Source organism: Engraulis encrasicolus, chromosome 8 (assembly GCF_034702125.1).
Source record: "Engraulis encrasicolus isolate BLACKSEA-1 chromosome 8, IST_EnEncr_1.0, whole genome shotgun sequence".
Taxonomy (NCBI): domain Eukaryota; kingdom Metazoa; phylum Chordata; class Actinopteri; order Clupeiformes; family Engraulidae; genus Engraulis; species Engraulis encrasicolus.
Genome location: NC_085864.1, coordinates 38,738,767 through 38,750,307, shown reverse-complemented (window position 1 = coordinate 38,750,307; position 11,541 = coordinate 38,738,767).

Here is an 11,541-nt window from a genome sequence, read left to right as displayed (position 1 = left end):
GGTCCGGGGGCCACATACAACCCATGTGGACCTCAAGCGGGCCGCATTACTAACATCATCGCAAAAACAAAAAAAAACGTAAAGCAGAGGATTAGTGTTCAGTGCTACCACGTTTTAAGTGTGTTGAATATGTAGAAAGCAATGCAATACTGATAATCCTATGCAAAATTTCCTTGACTTCATTCATTCATTGATAACCGTCAATGAATTAAATAAGGGACAGCTGTTTTTGGTAGGGGGTCTGGGGGTTTTCCCCCAGAACTTTTTTTATTTCTTAGATGTAATTTCCTGCATTTTCACTCATTCTAACATCCCGTTTCCAGTTTCAGCTTAATAGGAACCAATACAAATCCAATTATATTTATTATTTAATTACAACCAATACCAATACAATACAAATAAGAAATATTAACATTTTATCTCTATATATGAGGTCTATAATATATGAGCTTTATCAAATGCCTGTTACAGTACAAATTCACCATTTATAATAGAAGTGTGATGTGCACTTTACTACATATATACAGTATAAGAGAGGGACCATTGGGTTAATGTCATGCAGGTTTGTGCGTAATTGCGCATTTCGCTTATTTCATTAAAAAAAAAAAAAGTTAAAAAAAAAAACTTTTTTTTTTTAACGGTTTTTTTTTTTTTTCTCCGGGCCGGATGGAACCCTCTGGCGTGCCGGATGCGGCCCGCGGGCCGTATGTTTGACACCCCTGGTTTAACCTATAAACTTCATTCAAAGACTGTTAGAGAGATCCCATTCATGACTTCAATCTGTTGAAAGGACATGTGCCAATTCCTTTTAGTTTTTTAGCAACATCAAGCTAAAGACAAAAAACTGTTTCTGATTCTGCCCTCTGCCTTAGAGCACCATACTAATTGCCATTCAGTCAATCAGAACAGGTACAGTCAATATAGGGTTCCATCTCAACTGTCACTTCTCTCAACATTCTATTCTTAACGAGCAGCTGCTCAGTTCTAGAAGTCTATTTAGTTAGGGAAAGATATGGATATTTTGGGAAATCTGTGAACTAATTTCTTACCAATAGATTTTTTTACCATGTGTTCTTACAGGTGTCTGGACACACCTCACAATTTATCCACGGCCAAATCCAATGGGAATTTCCGTGACACCCCGTCAAAGTTGGGGTGCACAGAAGGCCTGTCTAAAAATTGGAACACTGCAGATTGGGGGGAAAGGATGCATAATGGGTCATAACTTCTGAAGTAAACTACATACAGAGACAAATGAACACATTTTTCCATACATTACTGACCCAGTGAATTCAATTGAGGGGTATTTTTGGACATTTGACCACATTTGAACCCTGTTTTTGGTCAAAAACGGCAAAAAAATGGCATTAAATGTGTAGAAATGTTCATTTTTTTAATCATATTTCCAAGTTGTGTCCATTATAACCACTTGCTCTTCATTTCTCATTTACAGTATGGCAATATACTGTATATGGTCTGGGTTTGATTATTCTATTGGTATTAAGCTGAAATAATAACCCAAAGTTTACCATTTTTAACCCTTTAATGCCCTAGACTGGAACCCAGACAAAAGGTTGCAGAAGGGGCCATAACTTCTGAAGTAAATTACATACAGAGACAAATTAACACATTTGTCCATACAGTAGTGACCTAGTGAATACAATTGAGTGGTTTTGGACATTTGACCACATTTAAACTGCGCTTTTGGTCAAAAAACGGCAAATGAATGACTTTAAAAGTGTAGAAATTCAGTCATAATTTTTATGTTTTATTGCATCTGTTTTCACCTCTAGCTCTTTATTTCTCATTTAAAGGATGACAATATACAGAATAAGGTATGGATTTGATTATTTTAATGGTATTAAGCTGAAATTATACCCCAAAGTTTACATTATTAACCCTTTAATGCCCTAGACTGGAGCCTGGAAAATCATAAAAAAAAATGTCAGAATGTGGGATAAGTTTGGAGGTAAACCACATACAAACTCAAATTAGCATATTTTCCCATACAATACTGATCCAAGAAATGAAATGGAGTGTTTTTTTTTTCTTTTTTACTTTTGATAAAATTTAAAATGAACAAACTGTCATAGACGTCAGTGTGGTGGAAGTGCAATTAGGTGGGCGGGCGCTGGTCACTGGTAGTAGTTGGGGTAGGGGTGGGGAGGTGGGCTGTGGGGTTGGGGGGTTGGTAAATTTCCTCTATGTTTTTTTTCTGAGAGTTATGCATCTCTGAAGTATATATCTGTATATCTGTACGATAGCTGGATCACCCCCCTCTTTGGTAAATATGCCATTTGAAGAAAGAAAAAAAAAGAAAACCGCCTAAATTTTGCTTAGACCACTTCTGGCTGTTATTCCAGCTTTCTACAGTGGTTTGAATATACATTTAACCTGATAGTTACACCATCCAGTTTGTCATTTTTATTTATGTTTCAAAATAAAATGATGTAATATGGCAATTCATGCCTTATCAAATCATACATAATTGCATCACTGCTAATAATAGCTTTTGTTAGAGATTAAAAAAAAAAAAAAAAAGTTGTACTGTATCTAGTATACACTCTACGACCACTTAATTAGGTACAAGGAATGCAAATTATCGATTAATCATTATTTGATAGCCTTATCGATTGACTTACGATTAATTGATAAGCGGCGTTTTCCGCCCGAAATCTCAATGTTTCTCGAAAAAAACCTTCTAAATATAAAAAAATTAATTAAAAATTGAGATAAAATACCACATTTAAATTAATTCTATTTCAATTCTTTAATCCAAAGGTGATTTAAATATTCCCACTATTCACACCTCTCTTCACACACACTCTTCACATGCCCATTTCACCTGGGTCTCTTGTCAGTTGAACTGTCGATTAATGTTTTTTAATCGATTAACGCATTGATCGATTAAAGTCGATTCATCGATTAATCGTTTGCATCCCTTGCTAGTGCTCTATTGGACCCCTTTTTGCTTACAGAACTGCTTTAACTGCCTTCAACGATACTCAGGCAGGCTGTGGCATTCCAGCATAGTTCAAATGGTGCTAAAGCCCTTATGAAAATCAACCATGGTTTTACTATAGTAAAGTAACCATGGTTTCTCTAAGTACTCTGAAACAACCATAGTATTACAATGGCTTATGCATGTTTTTTTGGGTAACCATGAAAATTGGAGCATGGTTATTTATGTTTTTCATGTTTTTTTTCAGCATGGTTTGTGTCCATGTTTTAACCATAGCCACAAACCATGCTCAATAAACCATGGTTAACTTTGGATTTCATGGTCACCCCAATAAAAACCTTTTTCACATCCGTGGTGTAATGGTTAGGGAGTTGGATTGAAGTTCACTGAGTTGCAGGTTCAAATCCCATCCTTACCTCTCCCTACACCTTCATGACTGAAGTGTCCTTGAGCAAGGCACCTAAACCCACATTGCACCAAGGACTGTCACCAATATGTGTTGCATAAAAAAGCAGCAGCTACAGTATTTGTCCAATGTTAGTGAGCCTGTGTGAGTTATAGCCTCATTTTCCTGTTCTTAGCTGATTGTAGAGGCATCTGGTGTGGTTTTCTGCAAATGTAGCCCATCAGCACAAGGTTCGACATGCTGTGCATTCAGAGATGCTCTAATGTACGTGTTTCTGAAATACTCAAGCAAGCCCATCTCCCTTGGATTTAGTGGTGCTCAGCTGTATCTGGTTAGCCTGGCACCCACCAACAAAGTGCTCTAAGCTGTAGATAAATTCGGTGGAGTAAAGAAAAGGGTAAATGCTACTGGGGAATGTGGTTTCCTGTGGTGCACCAGCAGGGAAGCTGACAGGAGGGGTCAACTGTCCTGGGCCCAGGGAGAGATGGGCCCCAGAATCCGGTCTCCATTACATTGAATGTATTGAGTTGGGGGCCCTTTCTGATGGCTTTGTTCTGGGCACAGCCAAAGCAGTCAGCGGTCCTGAGTACCAGTGCTACTGACCACACACTCTGATGTTAGGTCCCCCAGTCTGACAAACTGAGATGGGAGTCTGTGATCCAGTTTACCAGGTCAAGCCACAACCCCACCCCCAGCAGTTAATAGTTGTGTTTGCAATTCCGCAGATATTTGCATGATCACAATGAGACCTACATGGTCTTAAAAAGGTGGGGTTGAATGCTTGGCAAAAAAGGGGGACAGAAATATCTAATGTGACTTCCCAAGACATAAAAAGCTGCTTCATGAAGTAGTGGGTGAACTTCGTCACAAATATGTGGACTGGACACTCAATTCACGTCAACTAGATGACTGCCAATCAGGGCAGATTACTGACGACATGGTGGCTGCACAAGTAGCAAAGCCAGCAGTCTGGCTAGAAACCGGCTAGCAGCCACACTCCAAGCAGCTTCATGAGCTGAAGAGACTACACAGGACTGCCACTTTTCCATATAGTGCAGATCCGTCTGGGCATGGACGCCCGTGCAAGGAGAAAGGAAACTGGCCACGATGCCAAAAACAATAAAAGCTGCCCCCTCCAAGAGTACCTGAAAACACCAAATGCTGCCTAGGCATGAACGGCCATCCAGGTACTTTGCACGTAAATGTGCGTTACGCCCCTTTATGGGGGAAATCAAACCGAATGTCTCATCAACTTACATGCTACATCGGCTAGCCTAAATGAACACAGTCCATGCTTCTCCACGACTGTTTGGCTATATTATTTGAACAACTGGCAACAAAACACGTTTCGGCATGTTGCACGTGAACAACGCTAGTCTACAGGTCCTTGTCTTTCGTTTATTCTTTCCCAACACCAGCAATTGACTTGCATTGGCTGTTTTCCCCTTCAAAAGGGCGTAACGCACATGGAAAACGTCATGCCGTTCATGAGTATTGGTGTCTACCGGTCACATGATGAGCCCTGTCACAGCAGATTGCTGTTAGGAATTAAAGGCACATGTCTCATCATGCTACAAATGCATTTCTTATGTACCTTTTTCATTTCAGTGCAATAGTAGAGAAGTTAATTTCATTTAATTCCAAAAATTATTAAATCTGGTGCATTTATTAGGCTGTGCTTACTTATAGAAAAGTAAAACTATTTTGTAATGTATACCCATATTATGGCATTTTTCATATAATTCAACTCCGTGGTGAAAGGTTAACATTCACAACACTATGGATTGACAGCATGATTCTACAGTAGTTAAGTTTTTTATTATTATTAGAAAATAGGCTCTCAATTGTAAAACAAATTGTCGGACATGGTTTATAGGCTATAGAATTTACATGTAATGTATTCCTCTATGTCTGTCAACGTCAAGGACTATGTAAGTAATGATAAAGTGATACTTGGAAGGTTCTGTGGCCTGTGGGTAGACAAAAGGTCACTTTTCAGAAAATCCCCCTCAGGGACAGGTTCTTGAGAGGATGTACAAACGTTAAATCCAACAGCTATGATGTCTAACTTGCTATCAGACAACTATACTCCAGAGACACACAGGTTTTGAAAATGTATAGGCCTACGCAGTGAGAATTTGCCTGGCACTGACCCCATTTTTGGGCCCTTGGCACAGATAAACACAGATTTACCATACAATGCTGACCCAAGAAACGACATGAAGTGGTTGTTTTTTACTTTTGGCAAAACTTGCACAGCATTCTTGGACAAAATAAGCAATAAATTACCTAAAATGTGTCCAAAAAAATCACGACCCTTTCATTGTTTCCAATGTTATTGTGTGCTTTTTTTTTACCACCTCTTTATTTATCATGTACCGAATCAATTTGATTATTGTATTGGGTATTAATCTGAAACAGAATCTCACTTCAGTGAATCTTTTGCATCAAACCTGAAAAGCCAAAATAGAGTAGGCCTATAAAGTGGACTTACACTGATTAAATTCTTAGTTTGAACGAATGAAAAGACGGTTGATTTTCAACACATTTTAGGCTGTTTTGTCCTGTAATTGTCCTGGGTCAGTATTGTATGGGAAAATGTACTTATTTTTGTCTGCATGCCTTTTACCTCCAAAGTTATTCCTCATTCTGACAGTTTTATCATTTTCCAGGTTCCAGTCTAGGGCATTAAAGGGTTAAAAATGTAAACTTTGGGGTACTATTTCAGCTTAATACCAATTAAATAATCAAATCCATACCTTATACTGTATATTGTCATCCTTTAAATGAGAAATAAAGAGCAAGAGGTGAAAACAGACACAATAAAACTTAAAAATTATGACTGAATTTCTACACTTTTAAAGCGATTTTTGCAGTTTTTTGACCAAGAGCGCCGTTTAAATGTGAACAAATGTCCAAAACAACCACTCAATTGTATTCACTGGGTCACTATTATGGTCAAATGTGTTAATTTCTCTCTGTATGTAATTTACTTCAGAAGTTATGGCCCCTTCTGCAACCTTTTGTCTGGGTTCCAGTCTAGGGCATTAAAGGGTTAAAAATGGTAAACTTTGGGTTATTATTTCAGCTTAATACCAATAGAATAATCAAACCCAGACCATATACAGTATATTGCCATACTGTAAATGAGAAATGAAGAGCAAGTGGTTATAATGGACACAACTTGGAAATATGATTAAAAAAATGAACATTTCTAAACATTTAAGGCCATTTTTTGCCGTTTTTGACCAAAAACGGAGTTCAAATGTGGTCAAATGTCCAAAAATACCCCTCAATTGAATTCACTGGGTCAGTAATGTATGGAAAAATGTGTTCATTTGTCTCTGTATGTAGTTTACTTCAGAAGTTATGACCCATTATGCATCCTTTCCCCCCAATCTGCAGTGTTCCAATTTTTAGATAGGCCTTCTGTGCACCCCAACTTTGACGGGGTGTCACGGAAATTCCCATTGGATTTGGCCGTGGATAAATTGTGAGGTGTGTCCAGACACCTGTAAGAACACATGGTAAAAAAATCTATTGGTAAGAAATTAGTTCACAGATTTCCCAAAATATCCATATCTTTCCCTAACTAATTGTTCAGCTCTTCAATGCAATGTACCGGTAATTGTCTTGCTGTAATGCAGTGTTTCTCAAACTTTTCCTGTCATTCCCCCCTTCAGAAGAAGGGTGTCTGTCTGCGCCCCCCTCGAGCAAAATGGTTACGAAAATACAAATAAATAGGCCTTCGTAAAGTTTATTAGAGCCTAATATACACGTAGGGGAGACCGGGGCTGGTCCGATCAGGGGCAAGTATGATCATTGTTGATTGCCACTATACTAAGAGGTGCTGAGAGATAATTTCAACACCAAAATGATGTCCATTTGGACTAGAATAAGTCAACCTACATTGGAGTTCTCAAAGTCATTAACCCTTGAGGTGAGAGCAACTTTTCAGTTTTGGGGTGTCATTCCGTGGATTTTACACATTCCACTCAACACATCCCAGAAAAGTGACAGTTAAAGATAAAAAGATGAAACACATTTTGATTGACTGTTAAGGGACTCAGCTATAAATCAAAACAAAGTTTGAGATCATCAGATGATTGATTCAAGCAGGGTAACAGCTTTTGTGAAAAAATCTGTGACTCAAATGTCCGGGGCAGGTTCGATCACTAATGTCGGGGCAGGTTCGATCAATGGATTCCATTGACTTCCATTATATGGCACTACAATGGGGGTCTATGTAATTTTTCAGAAACATGAAAGGAATATGGAATTGAACTGAAAATAGCCAAATAAGGTTAAATGTTGAATGTGACATGTTGTTTGACCTTTTTTGACAGTAATATGTTCAACAGCTTAGGTTTTTAACAAGTTTAGTGATATTTGTATGATTATTTAATCATTGGCCAATTACACATTTCTATCTTTGCATTCAAGCTGATCTTTATAAGAAACCATGGTAAAAAGACAAGCCTTTATTAATTTATCAAGCTATCTGCTTGCTATTTCACATTATAATTTAGTTATGCCTGTGATCAAACCAGCCCCGACTACTGATCGAACCTGCCCCGGCACGGGGCAGGTTCGATAAATTTCTCAGTGACAATTACATTGCTTATTACTCGAAACAAGGGATCGTTTGTTGACATTATATGCATGTATCTTATAGAGGAGACATGACTCTTTCAGTCCATCACCATTTGACAGCTGTAAAGCTTTGTAAAGGCAGAGAAAAATAAATGAGAATGAAAATTGATCGAACCAGCCCCGGTCTCCCCTATATGGCCTTGGATGTTCCCTAAATATTAGTGAATAAATGAATGAATATATTGTGATTGTAAAGTGAATGTGATGACTTAATGGCAAAGCAGAAAAGTCTTAAAAAAGAAAAACCTTCTGACTTCACGCGCCCCCCCTCCAATACCTCCGTGCCCCCCTAGGGGGGCTTCCGCCCCACTTTGAGAAACACTGCTGTAATGCATTTTATAGGCAGCTGCTTGACCCAATGGTAATAGTCCTGCATCAGCAATATGGAGGTTGGGAGTTCGAATCCCAGTCGGACTCATGTTGATTTTCAAAATTACATAATATGCAGTGTTCCTTAGCCAACTTCAAATACCATGTACAGTGCCCTCCATAATTATTGGCACCCCTGGTTGAGATGTGTTAAAAGCCAGTGTTTATTGCAGAAGAATACTTTCACACTGAAAATTGTAGGAAAATGTAGCCTTCAACTCAAATGAATTGTAAGAAAATAAAAAAATCCCTGACTAAAAAATTATTATTTTTCATTAAATCACCTGTTCCACAATTATTGGTACCCTTAACAATTCCCAGGAAATAAATATAATTGAAGCATTTCTGTCATTTCTACAGTAGTTTACAAAGTTTACCAGAGTATGTAGGAACATTTAATTAGTAATTCATCACTTCCTGTTTCCCTGGGGTATAAATATGACGTGACACCGAGGCCATTTCTCTTATCCACTCTTAAACATGGGAAAGACAAAGGAACACAGCATACAAGTGAGGCAGATGTGCGTTGACCTTCACAGGTCAGGCAGAGGCTACAAGAAGATTGCCACTCAACTGCAGCTGCCCATATGCACTGTGAGAAGAATAATTAAGAAGTTCAAAACAACTGGAACAGTGGTAAACAAGCCTGGACGAGGACCCAAGTTTATTTTGCCACCACGCACAGTGAGGAGGATGGTAAGAGAAATCAAAATATCTCCAAAGCTCACTGTTACAGAATTACAACAAATGGTAGCATCCTGGGGTCATAAAGTCTCCAAATCAACCATCAGGCGCTGTCTACACGCCAACAAGGTGTTTGGGAGGCATGCACGGAGAAAACCTTTCCTCACTCACAATCATAAACGCAAGCGTCTGGAGTTCGCCAAGCGGTATTGGGGCTTCAACTGGGACCGTGTGCTTTGGTCAGATGAGACCAAGATGGAGCTTTTTGGCAACAAACACTCTTAGTGGGTCTGGCGTACCACGAAAGATCCGCATGCTGAATAGCACCTCATACCCACTGTGAAGTATGGGGGTGGGTCAGTGATGCTGTGGGGCTGTTTCGCTTCCAAAGGCCCTGGGAACCTTGTTAGGGTGCATGGCATCATGAATGCTTTGAAATACCAGGACATTTTAAATCAAAATCTGTTGCCCTCTGCCCGAAAGCTGAAGCTGGGTCGTCACTGGGTCTTTCAGCAAGACAATGACCCTAAACATATGGCCAAATCTACACAGAAATGGTTCACCAGACACAAAATCAAGCTCCTCCCATGGCCATCTCAGTCCCCTGACCTCAACCCCATTGAGAACCTGTGGGGTGAGCTGAAGAGGAGAGTACAGAGGAGAGGACCCAGGTCTCTGGATGATTTAGAGAGATTCTGCAAAGAGGAATGGCTGAAGATCCCTCTTTCTGTCTTTTCCCATCTTGTGAAACATTATAGGAGAAGATTATGTGCTGTTTTGTTGGCAAAAGGGGGTTGTACAAAATATTAACACCAGGGGTGCTAATAATTGTGACACACATTATTTGATGTCAAATAATTATTTCTTTATGTGGGATTTTTTCCCCACTGAATAAATGCACTTGTATTGAAGGTTGGATTTTTCTCTTTTTTTCCATTAAGGTCCCATATTATTTAGAAAAAAAATAAAATAATTGGAAGCTAAAAAACACATCTCAACCAGGGGTGCCAATAATTATGGAGGGCACTGTATGTAATTTAGTATCAATGGCAAAGGGGCTGGATTACAGATATGGAGGTTGTGAGTTCGAATCCCACTCGGACCCATGTTGATTTTCATAATTATATCATATGCAGTGTTCCTTAGCCAACTTAAATTACCATGTATGTCATTTAGTATCAATGGCAAAGGTCCTGGATTACAGATATGGAGGTTGTGAGTTCGAATCCTACTCGGACCTATGTTGATTTTCAAAATTATACCATATGCAGTGTTCTTTAGCCAACTTAAAATACCATGTATGTCATTTAGTATCAATGGCAAATGTGCTAGATTAGAGATATGGAGGTTGGGAGTTCGAATCCCACTCGGTCCCATGTTGATTTTCAAAATTATATCATATGCAGTGTTCCTTAGCCAACTTAAAATACCATGTATGTCATTTAGTATCAATGGCAAAGGTCCTGGATTACAGATATGGAGGTTGTGAGTTTGAATCTCACTCGGACCCATGTTGATTTTCAAAATTATATCATGTGCAGTGTTCCTTAGCCAACTTAAAATACCATGTATGTCATTTAGTATAGGTAGTACTATCCCCAAAACGCAGAGCTACAACACTTTCAAGATGTCTGAATCCAAGACGGCTGAATTGTTTGGCCCATAACTTCTGACTGGGTGGATGGATTTTTTCCAACATTTCTTTTAGCTTTGTTTTCTCAATAGTACTTTGTTTCATCTCTGCCCCAAAAGGCAAGCCCGCTTCCAGCATTTTCTGTGAGAATGCACTCTAGTTTCCTTCTCTCTTTCTTTGATTCTACCTTTCTAGGCTACGCTCATTAATGTTGATGATCACATCCCACTCCAGTAGATGGCGGCAATGCACGACGTTTGTCAGCCGCCTTAAAACCCGATTGAAGAAGAAGAAGAAGAAGCAGAAGAAGAAGAAGAAGAAGCAGAAGAAGAAGGAAAAAAAAAAAACAAATCAAATCAGGGCGGCTACCCGACAGTGTTTTATTTCGTACGAAATGTTTGGAGTCATTGCATGAATGAGAGACTGCTGTACTTTCCCCCCGACACTTGATAAAGGTGAGTTTATGCAGTGCATTGAAGGTCTATTATTTTTGATGTTACTAGTAGATTAGCTATTATCGGCTTTGTTTGGGTGGCCATGGCTTATGTTCAGGAGTGTGTGTGTGTATTCAGGACAATAAAAGCAATAATCCAGGTAAAAAGTCCGCAAACACAGCCTGTCTTCTGTGGAATTTAATAGCAAGAGACCTTGCAATTAGCCTAAATTTCACAGAAGACCAACTTAATTCCTTTTTTCACCTAGCACTAGCACATGTTACGAATGTAGGATTGTATAATGCCGGGTTTCCCAAACTGGGGTGCGTGGCCTGTCACAAGGGGGTGCGCGAGCTGAATTGAGAAATGGCGGATATGTGTGTTTTTATACAGCATTAAT